Here is a 22,456-nt window from a genome sequence, read left to right as displayed (position 1 = left end):
CAAGAGACCACCTATCTGGGGTATCGTTTGGGGCGCGGGCTAGTCCGGCCCCTGGTGGGGAAGGTAGAGGCCATACGAAATTACCCCACCCCGACCACGAAAAGGAAGGTCCGACAATTTCTGGGACTGGCGGGGTACTACCGCCGATTTGTCCCCCAATTTGCTAGCATAGCGGCGCCGCTCACCTCTCTGCTCACGAAGGACAAACCTCAGAGAGTGAGGTGGGACACAGAGTGTGACTCGGCCTTTCAACAACTTAAAGAAGCCCTGTGTAGCGAGCCCGTTTTGCTTAGCCCAGACTTCGATAAACCTTTTTGTCTACAGACAGACGCCTCCGCCACTGGGCTGGGTGCCGTACTCTCCCAGGAGGTTGGTGGAGAAGAGCATCCGGTGGTCTTTATCAGCCGTAAGCTGTTTCCCCGAGAACGCCAGTACTCCGTAATAGAAAGAGAGGCCCTGGCGATCAAATGGGCGGTTGAAGCCCTAAGGTACTACCTGCTAGGGGGTGAGTTTACCCTATTGACAGACCATGCCCCGCTAAAGTGGCTACAAACTATGCGGGATACCAATAGCCGCCTTATGAGGTGGTATTTAGCCCTTCAACCCTATGTGTTTTCCATACACCACAGGGCGGGCAAGGCCAACGCCAATGCGGACGCATTGTCCCGCCTGGATGAAGAACAAGAATCCAACCCCGAGGTGGGGGACCGGGACTTATGGGGGAGGGCAGGTAGCCGGGCGGACTGGCCGCCCACGGAACCAGAGGAGGAGGAACCCCTCAGGACGCCCGGGTGGGCAGAGGCGGACCCCACTCCGTCACCTGACCGGAACCCAGAGGGCGGGGCAGGGAGGTTAAGAAGACGGCGGGAGAGGGCAGTCAGGGCCCAGCCACTGGAGGAGCGGGAGGCAGACCCCGAACTCCTGCCTGGGGAGGCTAAGGCCCGGGCTGGGCTGCCCCCAGCTGAGTTCCTGGAGGCCGGCCGAAACTTCCCAGAATGGGGTATGGAGGCCGGGCGCAGACCAGCGGCAGGAGCCCCCCTGGACCCCGAGGACGAGCCCGACGGGCTGGACCAGCTCGATCCCCGATGGGTGCTGGAACGCTGTGGCCGAACCGCCGGCGGGACCTCGCAGGACCCAACCCTGGACCCCTTGAGTGGGCCGCCTGGACCCTACTAGGACGACTGGGACAGCTCGACAGCCCGACAGGCCCTCAGAGGCTACAGGTACCCGGAAAGGGAGGGAGGAAGAAGGGGCCCAGGGGTCGCTCAGGCGGAGAGCCTCCACGGCCAGCAAAATCCGGACTGAGGCAATCGCAGCAACGCGGCTGCACTCAGGGTCCCTGGGCCGGGGCGCAGTGAGACGGGCGGGCCTGTGCCCCCTCCCCCCCCCCGGGCCGTCCCGGGTCCACTCCGAGAGGAGGACGGGATATGGACACGCCAGGAACTGTGGCCCGCCTCATAGCAGGATGGGGGCTGGGACTTGGGGAACAGGGCAGGCAGCAGGGGAACCCCCCCCCGGGAGATATTTAAGGGGGAGGGTGTGTAACAGGGCAGCTGCCCTGTACTGGCCCCTTTAAGAGCCAAACCCTGGCCTGGAGCAGGCCCGGGGAATTCAGCCCAGCTGGGCGGCGTTGGCCAATTAAGGCCCAGCTGGGAGCTATAAAGGGGAAGGGCTGCTTCAGCACAGGCAGTGTGAGCCTGGCTGCCGAGGGAGCAGGACGCTCTCTGGAGCTAGGGCAGGGCTAGAGAGTTAGGCTGGGCCAGGGTGCTCGGACAGCCAACCGGCCAGCCTGCTAGGCCTGCGGACAGGCCTGCTGGAGAGACACCAAACCCCCGGAAGGGGGGCTCAGAGCGAGTGACTTGGGCACTGCCGGAGGGCAGTGTGGCGAAGAGACATATGTGACTGGAAGGGGTCCAGAGGGGAACGCCCATGAGCAGAGGCCTGGCCAGATGGAATGGACTGATTCCGGGGACAGACGACGGACCCCCGCTACGGTGGTGAGTGACCCCCTCGCATCCCCTCACACTCATTTTATGAGGACTAATGCCTAGTTCGAATTAGCTAGTTCGAATTAAGGGCTGTGTAGCTACTTAATTCGAACTAGTGGGAGGCTAGCCCTCCCCAGCTTTCCCTGGTGGCCACTGGGCACCACCAGGGAAACTCGTCTGCCCCCCTCCCGGCCCCGGAGCCCTTAAAGGGATACGGGCTGGCTACGGTGCCCGTGCCAGGTGCAAGCTTGCCAGCACCCAGCCAGCAGACCCTGAACCTGGCATGGCTCGAGCCAGCCACCTGCTGCCACCCAGCCTTCAGCCTCTTCCCGGGACCAGGCTGGCGGCTCCCGGGAGCCTGCCCGTGTCCGCAAGAGGCGGGTGCCCACCTGGTCTAGTGCGGAGATCGTGGACCTCATCCATGACCTCCGCACTAGGCACAGGAAAGTGGCCGTCTAGGGCAGGATAGCTGCCAGCCTGGCCACCCAGGAGCAGGTTTGCATGAAAATCAAGGTGGTCCACTGAGACCCCCGACCCTGAGCCCTGAGCTTACAATGGCCGTCCCGGGTCAGACCAAAGGTCCATTTAGCCCAGTAGCCTGTCTGTCAACAGCGGCCAACACTAGGGACCCTGGAGGGGATGGACCGAAGACAATGACCAATCCATTCTCCAGCCTTCCAAAAACAGAGGCCAGGGACACCATTTCTACCCCCTGGCTAATAGCACTCTATGGACCCAACCTCCATGACTTGATCTCACTTCTCTTTAAACTCTGTTCTAGTTCTTGCTGCAGGAGGCTGTGAAGGCTAGGAGTTCCACAGGTTGACTATTTGCTTTGTGAAGAAGAACTTTCGCTTATTAGTTTGAAGCCTGCTACCCATTCATTTCATTTGGCGTCCTCTAGTCCTTCTATTATGGGAACTAATGAAGAACTTTTCTTTATGCACCCTCTCCACACCACTCATGCTTTTATAGAACTCTATCATATCCCCCCTCAGTCTCATCTTTTCTAAGCTGAGAAGTCCCAGTCTCTTTAGCCTCTCTTCATATGGGACCTGTTCCAAACCCCTGATATTGTAGTTGCCCTCCCCTCTCCCACCCTCTCTCTTCCCCTCTCCCACCTCCTTTTCCCAGTTTCCCCGAGTTTTGTTCAATAAAGAGAGTTTCTATTTTTGAACACACGTGTCCTTTATTTTGTACATCAGGAAGGGGGGCTAGCGAGGGGTAAGTGGAAGGAGGTGAGGGAGGAATGGGGTACGCACCCCCGTTGGGGAGGACTGGGCTGGCTCTGCGGGCTTCTGGGAGTGGAAGCTCTCCTGCAGCCCCCCAATTGTCCCCTCTCCCCAGATGGCAGCCTGCAGCAAGTGCAGCCGGTCTGATGGCCGAGTGCTGTGATGTGCCGAGTGTGGGCACTCAGGGCACTCCAAGCCAGGACTGCTTTGCAAGCGGGGCACCCCTGAGAACTGTCTGTCCGGGGTGGGGGTCGGGTCCCTTTAAGCACAGCCCTCGGCTAGCCCTCGGTAGCAGCTCCACACTCTAAGTCCTAATCTGATGCCCTGCCAGCACTGCTTCCGGCCATCCTTAACCTCAGTTCAGGGTCCACTCAATGTGGACATGCTAGTTCAAATTAGCAAAACGCTAATTCGAACTAATTTTTTAGTCTAGATGCACTAGTTCCAATTAGCTTAGTTCGAATTTACTAATTCTAAGTAAGTTAGTTCGAATTAGCGCTGTAGTGTAGACATACCCTTACATAGTTCAGCAAATAGGCCTGACCCTGCTTTGACAAAAAACATTCTTGTTTAGTTTGGTCTATTTAGATTTTCCCATGTTTAGTCTATTTAGATTCCCCATTTCCTCATTGTCAAAAAGGTTTGATTCCTTCTAAAACTCTTTCTAGCTAAAGGGTATAAAAATATTGCTAAATTGAAAGCCTTACTTACTACAGGTTGCACCTCCCAAATCTGGGATTCTCTGGTCAGGCAACATCCGTAGTCTGCATGACCACAGATGTTCCTGGATGCCCCAGAGTAAGACAGCCAGCAGCTTGGATCCCGCTGCAGACCCATGAGTCTTGTAGCAGCAGGACCTTAGCACCCTGGGCAGTGGTGGTGCTGGGACAGTCTGGGCTGTGGCAGTGCACGATTGGGGCTGCCTGCAGCCTGGCAGCTGGACCAAGAACATGGCAGCCCTTGAGTGGAAGCTTGGCCAGGGCCATCAGCCTGGGCGGCAGCGGTGGGGCAGCTGGGGTGGCAGTGGCAGTGGGTCTCAGGCTGGACTGCAGCAGCCCAGGCAGAGAAGCTGGCTGGGGCTGCTGCAGTCTTGCAGAATCAGTGCAGTTGGGGCTTCATGCCACCTAGCAACAGGGCTGGGGCTGCTGCAGCTTGATTGGGCAGCCTGGAGCCAGGGCTAGGGCTGGGGCTGGCCAGCAGGCAGCCTGGAAAGGCTGAAGGAGCTGGCAGTGGGGAGGGCAGCAGGCTGAGGTGCTGTTGTCAGGGGACCTCCTGCTGTCTAGCAAATTCCCTCAGTCAGGGCTAGTCAGGTCCCGAGGCTGCCGGACCAGGGAGGTCCAACCTGTACTTCACATTGCAAATTCTGTAACTGATTTTCCTTCTCTGTGTCTTTAGTAAAAGGATGTTCAAGGGCATGCTTACCCTGCTGCTAAGCAGGCTGAGCTCTCTGCAAACCAAAACCTGAAGCTTGTTTCCAAGTGTTTAATGTTGGGCAGTGAGTGGGTTATTGTAACACCTTTGGCCCATATAATCAATCAAAATCACTGAAACAATACCAGTGGTAAGAGACACTCTACTCCTCCCCAAAGTATGGAAGAAGCACTTGAATAAGAGTGACTAAAATATACTCAGTTAAAATTTCCAGGATGTGTGTGCAAGTAAAAAATGTCTCCTTTACCTTCGTCTGTTCCTTCGCTCTGCTTCTCCCTTTGCTCCTTTCTTTGGTCTCTATCATGCAATACATTCTCTGCTTCCCTCTCTCTTTGATAAATACCCTCTCCCCTCTTCTTGTTTTTCATAGAATCATAGACTCCTAGGGCTGGAAGAGACCTCAGGAGGTCATCGAGTCCAAACCCCTGCCCAAAGCAGGAACAACCCCAACTAAATCATCCCAGACAAGACTTTGTCAAGTCAGGACTTAAAAACCTCTAGGGATGGTGATTCTCTCCCCCCCCCCCCCCCCGGTAACCCATTCCAGTGCTTCACCACCCTCCTAGTGAAATAGTTTTTCCTAATAGCCAACCTAGATCTCCCCCACTGTAACTTGAGACCATTGCTCCTTGTTCTGCCATCCCTCAGTACTGAGAACAGTCTCTCTCCATCCTCTTTGGAACCTCCCTTCATGAAGTTGAAGGCTGTTATCAAATCCCCCCTCACTCTTCTCTTCTGCAGACTAAATAAGCCCAAATCCCTCAGCCTCTCCTCATAGGTCATGTGCTTCAGCCCCCCTAATCATCTTGGTTGCCCTCCGCAGGACCTTCTCCAATGCGTCCATATCCTTTCTATAGTGGAGGGCCCAGAACTGGATGCAATACTCCAGATGTAGCCTCACTAGTACCGAATAAAGGGGAATAATAACGTCTCTGGATCTGCTGGCAATGTTCCTCCTAATGCATCCTAATATTCCAATAGCCTTCTTGGCTACAAGGGCACGATGTTGACTCATATCCAGCTTCTCATCCACTGTAATCCCCAGGTCCTGCTGAACTGCTACTTAGTCAGTCGGTCCCCAGCCTGTAACAATGCTTGGGATTCTTCCATTCCCAGTGCAGGATTCTGTACTGGTCCTTGCTGAACCTCATCAGATTTCTTTTGGCCCAATCCTCCAACTTGCCTAGGTCACTCTGGATGCTATTCCCTACCCTCCAACTTATCTACCTCTCCCCCTAGTTTAGTGTCATCTGCAAACTTGCTGAGGGTGCAATCCATCCCCTCATCCAAGCCATTAATAAAGATGTTGAACAAAACTGGCCCTAGAACTGATCCTTGGGGCACTTTGCTACAAACTGACCTCCAACCTGACACTGAACCGTTGACCCCTACCCATTGGGCCCGACAATCTAGCCAGCTTTCTATCCACCTTACAGTCCATTTATCCAATCCATACTCCCTTAACTTGCTGGCAAGAATATTTCTTCATTTTTAAGTGTCTTCTTTCTAAACCACATGAATTCACCTGTGACATTGGTTTCTGATATGAACATGAAAATCATTGTTGCGGCCACTGTTATATGTTTGCATCAAATATTGTGCAAAGTACACCAAGTGAGATGTCTAGAGAAAGGTGATGATTCACTGATTCTGTTTATAATGTTTATATGCATGTATCATTCTTGTATTTGAAGTTATGAGAATTGGCTATGTACTTGTATTTCAAATGTTTGCTCATGGAAAATATCAAAAGGCTTCGTCCAACTATTATGAAAAGGTTGTGAATCAAATAAATCAGAATATTTGACTGACAGTGTACATTAAGTGGTGCCAATCCACCACCGAGGAACCTTTTTGTGTACGTTCAGACCAGCATGGGAGCGATGCCTGTTTATCTAACAAGGACTAAGTCATGCAAGGACAGGTGATTTGCTCATGTGACAAACTCTTGATGTACTTTCACATGAGGATAACAATGGAATTCCCTCCGCATGTGCAAGGGTATGAAAAAGGGCCTTGGTGGTTCCTTCATCTTTGTCTTCAGTCTGGTCGTCAAGCAGATTGTCATTCTAGCTCATCACTTCAGGAGCATCTTTGCTATGAACTGAGCCCAAAAAGATTGATGGCACATCCTAACAAAGGATGCATTCCAGAGACTTTGAAGATAGCAGTTTTATTTCATATCTGCATCTGGAACTTCGTAATTCATGTATGTAATTTGTTTTCTTTAACAGTTTTTGCTCACAATCTTTTCTTTCTTTTCTCAATAAATCTTTAGATTTTAGATTCTAAAGGATTCTTATTTGTAATCCTCATTGCAGGAAGAGTAACGGTAGTTCAAATTAGGAGCTTTAATTCGAACTACCTAGCCCGTGCCACGTGTAGCCGCGGATGGGTAGTTCGAACTATGGGGCATTTAAAAATGGCGGCGCCTGGAAACATGCAAATAAAGCCCGGGATATTTAAATCCTGGGCTTCATTTGCAAGTTCAAATGACTACATTAGCCACCCTAGTTTGAACTAGGGTGGCTAGTGTAGACATACCCTAAGATATTAATTGCCTGGGAATGTGGCTGGTCCCTTTGGCCTGGAAGAACTGTTCAGATTTGGTTAGATTGCTTTTCATAATCTCTCATCTGTATGAAAGAGGGGTTCTGATTGAGACACTGAAGAAGCAGGAGTGTCTAAGATAGGGGTGAGGAACCTAAGGCCCAGGGGCCGGATGCAGCCCCCAGCTTGCCTGGATCCAGCCCCTGAGATTTAGGACTCCCCACCAGCATTGTGGAGCCCACCCTCGGCCTCCAGCTCCCCCACTGCCCTGCTACAGGGCTGGAGCACACAAAATCTACTAGCCTAGACTCCCGTAGACTCTGGTGTGCGAGGGGAATATGGGGAGTGTCTTTCTGCTTCTCAGTTGGCAACCATGGTGGTAAAGGCTTGTTTTTCTTGTTTTGCTTCTCACTTGTTGTGCAGCCCCGACTGATTTTTCTGTGAGTCAGCAGCCCCTGACCCTAAAATGGTCCCCCACCCCTAGTCTAAGGGAATTACTTGTGTGATTTCTTGCTGACAAGTGTGGCAAACAGAAGTGCTCTGTATGACTGGTTTGATGCCTTATAGTGGAGGACCCTCAGTCTTGTGCTGTATGTAGCCCTGTCTTTCAGCAATTTGTCCTGATTTGACCCTCTCAGAAGTGCCACAGAAAGCTGTTACATTACAGAAACTCAAAAGCACAAGTTGATATCATGTGTGTAAAAGATCAAAGCTTTAATTATAAGGTTCCAAGGCATCTTAAGTCAATTGCATTAAAAAAAAGGAATGATACAGGGCGCAATACATTGTTTTGAGCAAATGTGCTGGACAGTTTTTCTTCTAGCCAGCATAGCATCTGCTTAAATGGTCGTCTTTCTTGTCATTAGCATAGGGGGCTAGATCTTTACTTGTCTTCAGTGGAACCACATGAAATTATAACAGCTAAGGCTCTTGCTCTGTGACTAATTCTACAATTGCCCAGTGTAAAATCCTTCCTTAGAAGTGATCCTATGTACAATGAAGTGCTGCGTGGCATGCTCTCGACGGCACTAACGGGCTGGCTGGCTGGCGCCCAATGTCCTCTGGACACTACTGAGAGCTGATGGGGCACGCCACAATCCAGGAGGTGTTGAGTGCTGACTGCTCCCACCCCTACCTCTTCCACCTAAGGCCCTGCCCATTCTGGGAGTGTGGAGCCGGCCCCCCACCCACACCTTGCCCGGTGGCTCAGTGAGGCTGTCGGCTCCCCTGAATGTGGGACAGCAAGCAAGCATGTTTAAAACATGCATTCTAGTTCAAGTCAGTCATCTGTTACACTTTTAATGCCTGTAAGTCAAGAGGTTGTGACAATAAGGTTTTAATGTAGCCATATTGAAAAGCCTAAAGCCTTCCCCTGCAGCCAGTATGAAGAGCAGCAGCCATTAACTGTGAAACTTGGAGTCACATATCCACATTCCATCTAAATTGCATTAAAATAGTGTCACCCCAGGCTGTTAAGGAGACCTAATGGCATCCACTGTCACCAGATAAAGGAACAGATCTCAGGATGGGTAAAGAAAACTTATTTTAACAGCATTTTGTCTGGCAAGAAACTGTTTATCAATAGTTGGGGTTGTGGAATCCTCATTCTATGATTGTGGCCCTCACTTTCCTATTGTTTGTCTGTCTATTGTCTGTCTGTATGATTTCTGTCTTGTTTGGTGTTTAATTGTTTTTGTCGATTGTAGAATTAATTTTGTTAGGTGTGAATTAACTAAGGTGATGGGGTCTGATTGGTTAGGTAATTCTTTTACAGTATGTTATGATTTGTTAGTAAAATTATATTAAAATAAGGTCTGGCTAAGCAGGAAAGAAGGAGATCATCAGGAAAGGGAAAAGGAAGAAGCAAACAGTAAGAAGAAGGAAAAAAAGACTTGGAAGAAGAACTCACCTCCTGGACACAGCCTAAGAGCAGAGCTGCCAGGACACCTCTGCATGATTGTGATGTGTAGCATCCACGATCCAGACAAGACTGACATTGCCTGGCCAACAGGGGAAGTTCTCCTGCCTTGATCAGGATTGGTGAGTATGGCGTTGTAGGCTTAGCATGTGTATTCTGCTTGCTTGGTAATTGTCAATAAATACAGAGTAAGAAAATTACTGTGTAAGGCTCTTTCAGCGGTAAAAGATCCTGCAAACCCACAGGAAGTTATTCCCTCAGCCCTAGGAATTAGGTAAGGGTGGGTGTTTAAATTAACAGGGTTGCACCTTGAGCCCTAGGAATTGAGTAAATATATATTTTCCTAAAGTGTAGAAGTGATAAAGAAATCTGTGCAGGTAACAGATTCTCCATGATGAATTTGAGGTTCTTTGTCTTTGGAGGTGCTATACAGAAAGAATAAATCAATCATTATTAATTTTGTTTAAAAAAAGGAAGGTGAGCACTGAAGAAAGCAAAAGCAAATATTATTGATTCAGCAACAAGGGATGAATTTGTTGTTCAGTAAAGCAAAAGCTCATCTTTCTTAAAACACCCTGTTATCCAGAACCAAGTCATGTCTTCTGATGCTGATTTGGATCGAAAAGTGCTTCAGAAAAGTGAGTGGATATTAAAGCCAGTTTCCATTGGCAAAGAATGTGGGAAGTAGAACATTCTATCTCATATCCTATTGGGTAAGGTTTTGCACAGCCATTTTCTTCATAGGAGAAAGAAAAAGAAATGGCTTGTGCTGGGGAAATCTGGAGGAGATGCAGAGGAAGGCAGAATGAGAAATGGAAGAGGCCCTCCAGGTTTTCTAAAGCTACTGCACACCCGAGGAGTGATGATCTAGACCAGTGAGTTCTTTAGATCATATGAGGTCTGCTAGACCTTCAGAAACCTCAGAAGTCTTCTCCAGTTCAACTAGACCTTTAAGTTGGCCACCAGTCTTCATGCTAAAGTCACCAGTGCCTACAGTTTTATCTAAAGCATATAAGAAGTTTGGTCCTGTGATGTACTTAGTGTATCTTGTGAGGTGTGGAGCATCAAATTCCCATCAGTGGGAACTGGTGACTTGACACTTCTCAGATATTAAGCAGCTTGTAGACCTCTTAAGTGCCAATAGGCTTCCACACATATGAACTTCTGTGCATGGAAGTCTTTATACAAAAATGTGGAAACTTTATTACATGAGGACTTCTGGGTAACTTCAGGAGGAAAAACTGGAGGAAGGGAACACTGGAATTCTTAAAATTCCTTGACTTTAGGGTTCTTCTCACACTTTTTTTCTCTCAAAGCATGACTACAGTAGGGAGAAGATCAACCCTTCGGAAGTCGATCTTCTAGCATTCAATACAGGGGTAGCCCTCACTGGTGTCTAGTACTTCTCATTCTGCAAGGAGTAAAGAATGCCGACAGGAGGGTGTGCTCTCACTGGCCTTCCACTGTGAGGACACTGCCATACTTCAGTTTAAGTAAATCTCACTTTAGCTGCGCATTCTGCATAGCTGGAATTGTGTACCTTAAATGGACCTGCCTGGTCTAGTGTAGATCTAGGCTCAGAATTTCCCCATGGCCAAATCAGAAACTCAGGCATAAATTAGCTGACTACCTGGACAAATGAGGTGCTGGTCCTCAAGGCTTTCCAAGTTTAAAAAGCCAGCATCCCCACGTGTTGCAAGTGTCTCTCAGAGACCTTTGGATCAAGGCGGTATACCCCATAACTTAGAACCATCCTCCTGCTTATAGGAATACTGATTATTTTTCACTAAAGCAAGGAAGTAGTCTAATAATTAGTTGAATACTTTGGAAAGATTAATGGAATTTCATGAAGTGGATGCAAAACTGCTAATATAAAAAAGACATTCAATTGGCTGAGTTTAAAGAGCAAGTCTATCTTGGGAAAAGATTCCAGCAATAACAAAAAGGTATTCTGTAGGTAAGATGTGTTCCTTTGAAATCTAAGGTCTGGAAGGATGGCAAAGGTATTACAAATGAAAGAAACACTTTTTAAAACTACATTGGAATTTGAGGTTCTTTTTTTATTAATACAATGACAAACTAATTAACTGGAAATTAACAATTTGCTGACACCTAAAATGGCTAATGACATTTCTTCATTTGTATTTCATTTCTATCTATAGACATTCCTTTTTCTCCTAATGAAAACTGGTTAATCTACAGCATGATTTTAAATAGCCAGATTGATTAGGTGATGGGCAGCAAACCTTTATGTATGGTTGATGATCCTTCGTAGAATATTGTTAGGCTAACACTGAGACAATACAGTTCAGGAATTTAATTAAAAGTGCCTATTATTAAGACAGAATCATAAATTCCTGTCATCTGTTTGGTAGATATTTAGCTTATTTCCAAAGCTAATTATTTTCAACTGATTTGACAAGTTAATCTTTCAAGATTCAATCAAATGAAAATAAAGTTATTTCCTTTTTGTTTTCTTCTTAAAGAAGATTGTGAAAATGCCTTATCTCCTGTTTTCATTAGGTAACTTCTATCAAGAAATATAAAAAATAGTACATTAATAAGATGACAGAATTTATAATTGTTCTATGTCTGGAAATGAAATTTGCATATGCAGATTGCCATCTTGTTATAAACAATGCCATGAAAAACACAGTCAGTTACAGATTCATGATTATACTGGGATTAATTTATATTTCCCTTTCATTAGATGAATATTTTATAGCTACTAAGTCAAATGCCATAAATATAATTGTAAAATTTCTGTAACGAAGCACCATTATACTTAACTCCTCCTTTTCCTGTTTCTGCTCTGGAGCAAATCATAAGTACACTAAAATAAACTGAGTTACACAAGTCAAATACTGGATAATTCTGAATAGCACCAGGCATTTAATATTTTGTAAGTGCCACCATTTTGGTACAAGACCTCCAGAACTAAACAAGTCTTGATAGCTTAAGCTAAAGTTACAGCTTGGTGCTGTAACAGTCTTGCATTCTCCATTAATCAAACACATGTAACATATTTATGTAAAACTTAAAAAACAACAAATAGTCTAGTAGCACTTTAACGACTAACAAAATATGTAGATGGTATCATGAGCTTTCGTAGGCACAACCCACTTCTTCAGATGATACTGGACTATTTGATGTTTTTTAAAATTTTCCTGTTACAGATTAACTTGGCTACCTCTCTGAAGATATTTAGGTAAGACATTGCTTAGTGTTTACTTTACTACATGCATTTCATACACCTCACTTACATAAACTCTTGGTTGGCAATCACAGAGCAGTACAGAAAACTTCCAGAAGCTACTTGTGTATCCAGTATTGTAGTACAATTCATATAGTATATATGAAAAACAGCATGTCTTCATGTCATTTAAGACTGCAGGCTAGATTCCTAGAGGGTGTAAAGCAGCACAGGTCTATCTCTTCACAGAAAATAGTCATTAAAAGGAGCTTAACTTTTCTCTGTCTTGCAGCAGAAGGGAAATTTACCTAGAAGTAATCCACAGGAAAATGCATTTCACAGGGTGACTGGACTTTAAAAGTGAAGGGCAAAGACACTACAAGAATACTTTCTCATTCTCTCTCTCTCTGTCTTTCTCTCTCACTCACCTAAGAAAACAAAGGAACCAGCCCTTTGACTTTGTGGAGGATCCTGGCCTGAGAATTTGGCCAGCCATGTAGCTGGGAACCTATAATAAGGATTTTACCTTGAACCAAGTCTAACTAGTGAAGTTTTAGCTACTAGAAAAATGTTAAGTCATTCTCATTTAACCATTTCTGACCTGTACTTGTACTGTCTTAAAATCTATGTCTATGTAGTTAACCGGTGTTGGGTTTTTTATAAAAAATGAATCTACTGTGTGTGTTTAAACTGCACATTTTAGTAAGTCCATTGAAAGTAGCAGACTGTTGGATACTGACTCTTTATGAAGGCAATAGGTTTCTTATATCTCAGTTACTGAAAGAGGACTGAACAGTGCAGAACACATGTTAAGGGGAAAATTTAGAACAGGGAGTGTGTTGGGGTCACTCCGTAAGTAGTAACCCAGGCTGCTAGAAACCAGAATATGGCTGATGTATTGCTGGTGAGAGGGCTGTCTAGAGTGCACATGCACGCACATGCTTTTAAACTGTTTGTGAGTGATCTGGGTTGAGAGCTATAACAACAAAGCTTTGTGAGGCACCCACAGTTGCAGGGAAGGAAGTAACAAAACCCTTCACTGGTCTTGATTGCACTCCACAATGTGGATGACACTTCCAGATGCTGTGTAGGCATTTTCAAGATCATCTACTGTCTTTAGACAATTTTCCACCTGTCCATGGAAATGTCATAATCTCTATGGCTAGATACCACCAAAACATCGTTTCTTATGGTACTAAGAACTTTGAAGAAAGATAAAAACCTGAAGACCGCAGAAGTCATGAAATTGCCCCAATCCTCATAGCTATTATGACCTAATTCCATTTGATTTCCATATGATTTAGGGACATAAATAATTTTGAGGGTCTTCATCTTTGTGCCTTTCCTAGCAGCAGAGTTTCTAAGATTCATCAGAACAAGTAACCATGCTGCTGCACACTTGTCAAAGTAGTGCTACTCTCTCAGTACAATGATCAAGCTTTGAAGTGCCATGACTGACATCTATTTCATCCTGCCTCTTTCTACACAGAAGGTCAATTTGTGCAGCTCACACTGGTGAGCCTTTATTACATACAAATATCTATTTAGTGAGATTTCTTGTGGGAATAAGTGCTCATCAATAGAAGTAATAGAGTTGGTCAAAAATGTGTTTATTTTCCAAGACAAACATTCAAAGACAAAAATTTGCTTACTCTGTGATTTGTGAATCTCCAGGAGGATCAGAATGGTGTGGCAGATGGTGTTTGAGGAATGAGTATCACACAATTTGCTGTACCCTGAAAAGCTTTTTGCATCTCAGATATGAGAAGCCCTTTGTCAGAGGCAGGTGCCTCTTTTAATACTCCAAAATAGTATTAATCCTGATTTTCAACGGATGAAACTGAGGCCTGGACTACACGAAAAACTTCAGTCAAGATTGCTATGATGCATTGAAGTGTCAAAATTTCACATCCTTGAGCAGCGTAACTATGCTGACCTACCTACCAGCATACACCCTTCCAGGGGAAGAATGCAATGCTTCTGTTGACCTACCTACCATAGCTCAGGGAGCTATCTTCCATTGGTGTAGGCAGTCTGTACATGACAGGGTTATGGTGACACAACCATGATGCTGCAATTGTGTGGCTGTAGTGTCCGTAATACAGATGTGATCTGAGGCAAATAGAAGTTAAATGAAATGTTTTCATACTAGAAATCTGCTTCAAGTAGGTTGGAAGTTTCTGCTAAAATGCTTCAGCCCTGACAATTTTCTTAAGGCAAAGTAAGGTGTTTTCCTCGTGGGTATTTTTTTTAAATAGACTTGACAATTGTTTCATTCAGAAGCAATAGCACTTCCATGCTTTGAAGCAGGGACTGGAAGCTGGGCAGAGGTCAGCATAGGCGTCTTTTGACATTCCTGTGAAAAATTCCAGCATTTAATAAATTATAAACCTCTGAAAAAACCACAGTTGAGACTTACTGGAAACTTATATTATTTTCTCTCCTTTGCTTGATTTGAGGAGCAGTGAAATAGTTAATGCTGACATTTAAAATACACATCAAAGTTAACACTACTGAAATGAACAAGCTATACTTTTCATACCTCTGAGCTATATTTTTAGACTCTCTGCAAATTCAGGTGTATATTGCTGCATCAGTTGCAAATGTGATCAGAATGTAAGGTGGCCTCATAAGCATAATAGCTAACACATTTTTCATATGCAAGCAGAAATACAATATAATTTAAAAACGTTCAGACTGGCATTGTTGAGCTACAGTTTTCACTCGTGAAGATGTTACTTCATAGTAAAACTCTCACCATAATTTTTGTATTTACAGACGTGTTTTCCTACACGTGGTTAGTATGATCACGAATCCCAACATGTTATTGCTAATTTATTACAAAATGTAGATCGACTGACTGCAATTTCATGTAAAAATGTTACAATGAGAACTGCAGTCCAAAACATAATTAAAGAGCTTCAGGATTAAAGAGTTTGAAAAGATTTCAGAGAGAAAAGAGAGCAAGCAGTGTAATCAGAAGAATCTTCAATAAAACAGACAAACAACACACGCACTGCAGTCTGTTCTGTCATCTGTGTGACTGATAGCTGTGCTGCTTTTGAAGATACCGCAATATCCAGGACATATTTTCCAGTATTCTGGAAGCTATGCTTTATGCAAAAGTATTATGCTTTCATGAGACTTAAATAACATATAATTTAAGCCCCAATAGTGCTTCAAACTCTATCAGCATGGATCCCTGTGCCTTTATTTGAATCCCCTTAACCTGAGTAGCAGTCAATGCAGAGGTATGTGTTAGCAGTTACGTATGCAGAATCATGGCCCTAGAAAGAAATCTAGTCATAAAACTGTCAAAATGCTAAATTAAAAAAAAAATACTTTACCAGGAGCTGTAAATGCATATAAAAGAAATAAAAATGCAATCTGTTTGACAAAGAAAGTTAACTTTAATTGAAGTGATGGCATCTGGTCAATTAGGAAAAAAAACAAATTTACATCAATCTTTGCAGACAGCTTTCATAATAAAAAAGTATACATAAATAACTTGCTGGGGAAAGGACGTGAATAGACAAACTACCCTAGAGGAAGGGAGTTTGGTCTGGAAAAGAGGAAGAGCAACTTCAGCCCATAACACAATAATAGAAAATGTCTTTAAGATACTTTTCAATGGTACCTCACACCAATCAGGTTACAGAAAAAAATAGAGACTGAATGGGGATAAATGTTGGCAACATGGCAGTAAAAGAGAAGATTTTAAGCAGATATAGAAGACATATCTAGACATTAGAGAGCACTGGAATGCAATCCATAAACAGATATCACCAGTGTATTACCAAATGATCTTTGGTAATCCTCCTGGGACTCCCTCGTTGAAGTGGTCACACAAAAGGAAATGAAGAATTAATCTCTCATCTGCTAGAAACTGCTCAGCTATTGGTAGCCACTCACTGGAAAAAAAAGAAAAATAGCCCAACTATTGAGGAATGGTTCAAAATATATGGGAGGCTGTGGTTTTGGAAACATTAATGTTAATTACATACCCTAAAAAATAAAAAACAGATAAATACCTAGACATTTGGTTCTTTTACTTGGTACTCAGGCAATGTACATTCACGTGCAAACAAACCAGCACACCTGACCATTTGTTTTAATTTGATAGACATATCTGGTCATTAAATATGTGTACATAGAGATTTCACTCAATTTAATAAAATCACTAAATAATTGCTGTAATATTGTTTACTCTGTAACAGAATACCACCCTGTTTAAATAGAAAGCGCTGAGGACTACATACTGTCTCTGTTATCTGTTACAGATATTGTTTTGTTTCTGAAATTTACATGCCAATGATTTTTAAACTCACTAAAACTTTGTAGATAAAAAGTTTTTAAAAATCCTGCACCTGGACCCATAACATGAATCAAATCTAAATCTATCCAGAGGTGTGAAAAATCTTTCTGTGGTTTGAAATATGTGTATCTCTCTGCAACTTAGCTATACCCAACTAGAGTGTGATCCTGATCCCTTTTAAACCATGGGCAAAACTCCTATTGACTTGAATGACACAGCATCAATCTCTTGGGTCCTTCTTTAGTAAGATCCGATTTCCTATGCACGTGCTTACCTTAGGTTCAGTGGGACTGGTTGTATGTTTAGAATCTCGTTAAACTAGGACTCCTCAATTCTGCAAACCTCAATGTAACACATTTAAAACACACTGTCTCTATTCTGCCTTACTTCCACCATATGTAAGCTAAATATAACATGTTAATAGAAGTAAAGATAAATAGGAATCTTAATTTTACAGTTGCTGTAATTATTTTCACTGAACAGGTGTGTGAAAGCTTTCAGTGTGCAAACACTGGCATGCTTTTAGGAATCTTGCCAAGAAGCCCTAGCTATTGACTTCAAAACATAACTAGACCCTGACTAGCACTTCTCAGGTCATTTAGCACTTCCCCATGCTCAAACTTACCTTCCAGATAGCTTTCTCATAGCACCATGATGGGGTACAATTTGCAGTTCCCTCTATTTTGACAGAGCAGGAAAAAAAGCTTTTAAAGTTTGAAGTAAACATTTTTTTCCACTAATTTCCACCACTTTTTAAATTTTAAAGATTGTTTAAATGTTTCAAAATTCAAAATTTTGCACCAATGAAGACTGGGGAAGCAGAGTACAGTACTGATATTTATCTCTTAGGGTACGTCTAGATTACATGCCTCTGCTGACAGAGGCATATAAAATAGGCTAACTGACGTAGTCAGTGAAGCGGGGATTTAAATATCCCCGGCTTCATTAAAATAAAAATAGCACCACGCTGTGCCGGCTTAGCTGATCATCGACACAGCATGTGAGTCAAGACGCAGATTGGTCTATAGGGAACGCCTTTGTCGACCGCTCCCTTATGACTCATGAAATGAGGTTTATAGGAGTGGTTGACAAAGGTGTTCCCTGTTGACCGATCCGTGTCTTGACTTGCGCGCTGTGCCAACGATCAGCTGAGCTGGCACAGCGCGGCAGCCATTTTTGTTTTAATGAAGCTAGGGATATTTAAATCCCCGCTTCATTGACTATGTCAGGTAGCCTATTTTACATGCCTCTGTTGGCGGAGGCATGTAGTCCAGACATACCCTTAGGGTGCATCTACACAGCACCCTTAGCTTGAAATAAACTATGCAATTTCTGCTACATAAATTGCGTAGCTTATTTAAATTGTATTTCAAAATAGATTATTTTGTAATTTGGCACTATCTATACAGTGCCAAATTTTGAAATAACACGCTATTCCAAAATTCCCTTTAACTCTCATGGAACAAGGGTTACCGGGACTTTGGAATAAGCCATCCGTAATTTTGAAATCTATTTTGAAATTCAATAGGCTTGGAATAGCTATCTCAAAATAGCTCTGCAGTATAGATGTACCCTTATATAGCATTCCCATTTGCTTTCAACATACTTTACAAAGTCTGGACAATGCTGCAGTCCCCATTTGAGAGATGGGGAAACTGAGATATGGAAAGATAATGAATGGCCCAGTTGGCAAAGGAAATCAGTGGCATTCAGAAATCAAACCCTGGCATCTCCTGAGTCTTAAGGTGTGTTTGCACTGCACCATTTTTCTGGAATAACGGCCATTATTCCAGAAAAACAATACTAGCATCCACACAGCAATTGAGTTATTTCAAAAGAAAACGGAAATAACGGAGGGCTTTTTCCGACAATGGTAAACCTCATTCCATGAGGATTAAGGCCTCTTCCGAAAAAGCTCTTTCAGAAGAGGGTGTATGTGGATGCTCAACTGCTGCTATGTTAAAATAGCTCCTCACCGGGGCCATTCTAAAGTTATTCCTCCCCAGTGCCTCCTGGGGCTCTAAATCAAGATAGCATGTTAACATTACGGGAGCTTTTCTTGGACTAATTTTGAGGCTTCACTGTAGTGTGGACGCTCTATTTCGAAATAAGCTATTCTGGAAGACATCTTCCGGAATAGCTTTTTCCCAAAATAAGCTTGCAGTGTAGACTTACCCCTAGTCTAGTGCCTTATCTCCAGCTAAAATATGTTAAATCATTTATCAGGGAGGCATTGTGGTCTGATAGATTAGTTACAGGCAGGGATGGTAAGAGTTTTGTCCTTGATTTCTGCAGGAGAAAAATAAGACCCTAAGAGGCCCTGGCTCTGGTTCTGGCTCTGCCTTGCAAGATGGATATGCTACTGAGGTGACAATATTTACTTACTAAAAACTCTTAATAAATGTATTATTATTTTATTGATGGATATTATTATTTCGTCCTATACCACTGAGTAGCCTTAGATCATGAGATCGACTGGTTTCAAGTCCCTTGCTTCCATTACCAGATTACACAGATCTGGGAGCATCAGCTCTGGTTTCTCTTCCAGAATAGCTTTCAAATGAACAAGATGAATCTTTGCATAAAAGCAACTTTTTGATGCTTCACTGTGAATCAGCTTCAGGTACCTTAAAAACTAAATTTCGGGGGCTTTTTTTCCTCGTGACAAAAATACCAAATTGATGGTCAAAGGCTAATTACACTTGACATGAAAAATGAATGGTCCTGTGGCATCTTAGGGTACATCTAGACTACGGGCTTTTGTCGACAGAAGTTTTGTCGGCAGATATTATCGACAAAGCTTCTGTCAACAAAGAGCATCTAGACTACATCCAGTTCTGTCGACAAAGCAAGTCGCTTTGTTGACATGAGAGTGTAGACGCAAAGGACAGTGCAGATGCAATAACACCTTCTGTCAACAAACTCTGTTGACAAAAGGCGTTATTCTTCGTAGAATGAGGTTTACAGCCATTGACAAAACTGCTGAGTTCTGTCGATATTATGTTGGTAGAACTCAGCGGCAGTGTAGACGCAGGTATAGTTTTGTCAACAAAAATCCACTTTTGTCGACAAAACCCTGTAATCTAGACACACCCTTAGGGTATGTCTATACTACCACCCTAGTTCGAACTAGGGTGGTTAATGTAGGCAACCGGAGTTGCAAATGAAGCCTGGGATTTGAATTTCCTTTGTGCCCTTTCTCTGAGGCCTTGTCACTGTTTACTCCATCTTCCCTCCCTTCCCCATCCTCCGTCCCTTTCACCAGGCAGGGGCAGAGGGTTGGGGCACAGGATCTGGTCTTGGGCTAAGGGATTTGGAGTGTGAGAGGGGCTCTGAGCTGAGCCTGGGGCAGGGAGTTGGGGTGCAGGAGGTGGTTCAGGGTACAGGCTCTGAAAGGGAGTTTGGGTCTCAGGGGTTCAGGGCTAGGGGTACAGGAGAGGGTTCATGGCTAGGGCAGGGGTTCGAAGCTGACTCCAGCTGGACACTGCTTACCTCAGGAGGCTCCTGGGTGGTAATGCAGTGAGGCTAAGGCACCACTGCTCACCCCTGCACTACTCTCAAAAGCAGCCAGCAAACTCTCTCCATCTGAAGCTCTGTGGTGCCCCCCCCCATTCTGTGGAGACAGAATACAGGGTGGGAGAGGGGACACCCTGACATCAGTGTCCTCCCCTTTCCGTGCCCTACACTTCAACCAGGAGGCTCCTGGTGTGAGGGGGGAGGCAAGCTCTAAGACAAAGGGCAGGAGATGCACATCAGTGGGGGGGAAGTGCTGGCACTTGATAGCCTCTTGGGGAAACCAAACCACCTGTCAGAGGCTTCAAGGTCTACCAGTAGATCCTGAGCTACTGGTTAGTGACCACAGCTCTACAATAACTATGTTCACTCTTCTCTCCATCACGTCTCCATCTTCTGTCCTTTGCATGGCACACTAGGCACAATGGAAACCTCTTGACCCCTGAAACTATGCAGTGGGTAGTGGTCAAAATAATAGCTTTTCCAAGTTTCCCAGGATTTTCCCCCTGCCTATCAGTTAGGTACATTGTGCATGAACTTGGTTCATTATTTGTATGCTATGTCTTCTGAAAGATTATCAGTTTGAGAGACATTTCCTATTTTTACCCTATGTGAATTATCATGAAATCTGTCAAAATGGAAGAAACTTTATTTAAGTGCAGCAGTCATTTATTGTTCCAGTTTGCCTTTCTGTATTCATGTACCCAGCCTATGGCTACTCTGCTAAGTACTATACATTTTCCTATCATTTATGCTGTTAGAGATGAAGACCATAAATGGAAGTGTAATGGGTTAATTGGTCCTATCTAGATGCATTGGTATTCCCTGAAATAAGGAAATTCAAAAACTTCTGAATTCTGTAATGTCTATAGTTACCTATGAGACAAGGGAACTAGAAATGGAAAAAAAGAATCTCAACTTTCATTTAAAAAATGTTTCTAGCCCTTTGCCTTGCAGAGATTGTTAAAAATAAAATTTGAATCAACATCTGCCAAAGGGTTGAAAGGAATGAAGCAGCTGGACTCCACATCTGCAGGAGAAAGGGAGCAGGGAGCATGAAGGGAGCAGGAAGTCTGATGGTCCCAACACACACAGACATACATTTATGTCTCTCACGCTCTCAATGAAAACTCAGACAATTACACTAGGGATGTACATCAAAACACAGTCCTCAAAATCCATAAGCTTCCTTGGGCACAATGCTGTGTAGGAATTGGCTGTGGTGGTAGCAGGAAAGTAGCAAAATATCATTTCAAAGTTCTGCCCACTAATGCCAGGGATGACTGGTTGATATAATAACACCTCAGTATGAACCTGACTGCACTGTTGACTACACATCCCTGTTCACTCTTACAGCTGAATGGGAAAGACATGGTAAAATATGAATGAACTTGATATTTCTAATTCGTTATGAAGTCAGTATTTGCAAGTCTGAAGAAAGTACATTTTCTGAAAATATAAGTTTAACCATAATTTAATAAAAAGGATAATTCCATGTTTAATCATCTTCCAACTTCTGCCATGTGTTCTAATAGCCATCAGAAATTTAGTCCCCATGGGTATGCCTAGTTCGAACTAGGGTGATAATGTAGGCAACCGGAGTTGCAAATGAAGCCCGGGATTTGAATTTCCCAGGCTTCATTTGCATCTCGCCGGGCGCCGCCATTTTTAAATGTCTGCTAGTGCGGACTCTGTGCTGCGCGACTACACGCTGCACGGACTAGGCTTACTAGGCTTCATTTCACGAGGAGTAATGGTAGTTCGGAATAGGAAGCCTAGTCCGAACTGCCTAGTCCGTGCCGCGTGTAGCCGTGCGGCACGGAGTCCGCACTAGCGGACATTTAAAAATGGCGGCGCTCGGCAATATGCAAATGAAGCCCGGGAAATTCAAATCCTGGGCTTCATTTGCAACTCCGGTTGCCTACATTACCACCCTAGTTCAAACTAGGGTGGTAGTGTAGACATACCCCATGTTCTCTCAGCAAGCTGTTCAACCTTCAAAGTTGAACTAAATGCTTAAACATGTGCTTAACTTTGTTACCCACCAACTCTGTGATTCTTGGGGAACCAGAACATGGTCGCCTGTCAGCCTTGTGCTCTTGGGGAGTCAGGGAGTGACATTCATGGAAAATCATCCCCCTCCCTCAGGCCTCTGCTAGAATCAAAGACAAAGCAAAGAAAAGGCCAGGGAAGACACACCTAAACTGCTTCAGACAAGGGTGATACAATTAAGGAAACACCCCAGCCTCATTTACATTAAAGATGGAACAGAGGGACATCTCATTAGCATACAGAATGGAGAGCAGCTCTTCCAAG

This window comes from Pelodiscus sinensis, chromosome 1 (assembly GCF_049634645.1).
Source record: "Pelodiscus sinensis isolate JC-2024 chromosome 1, ASM4963464v1, whole genome shotgun sequence".
Classification (NCBI taxonomy): domain Eukaryota; kingdom Metazoa; phylum Chordata; order Testudines; family Trionychidae; genus Pelodiscus; species Pelodiscus sinensis.
This window is presented reverse-complemented; position numbering follows the sequence as displayed.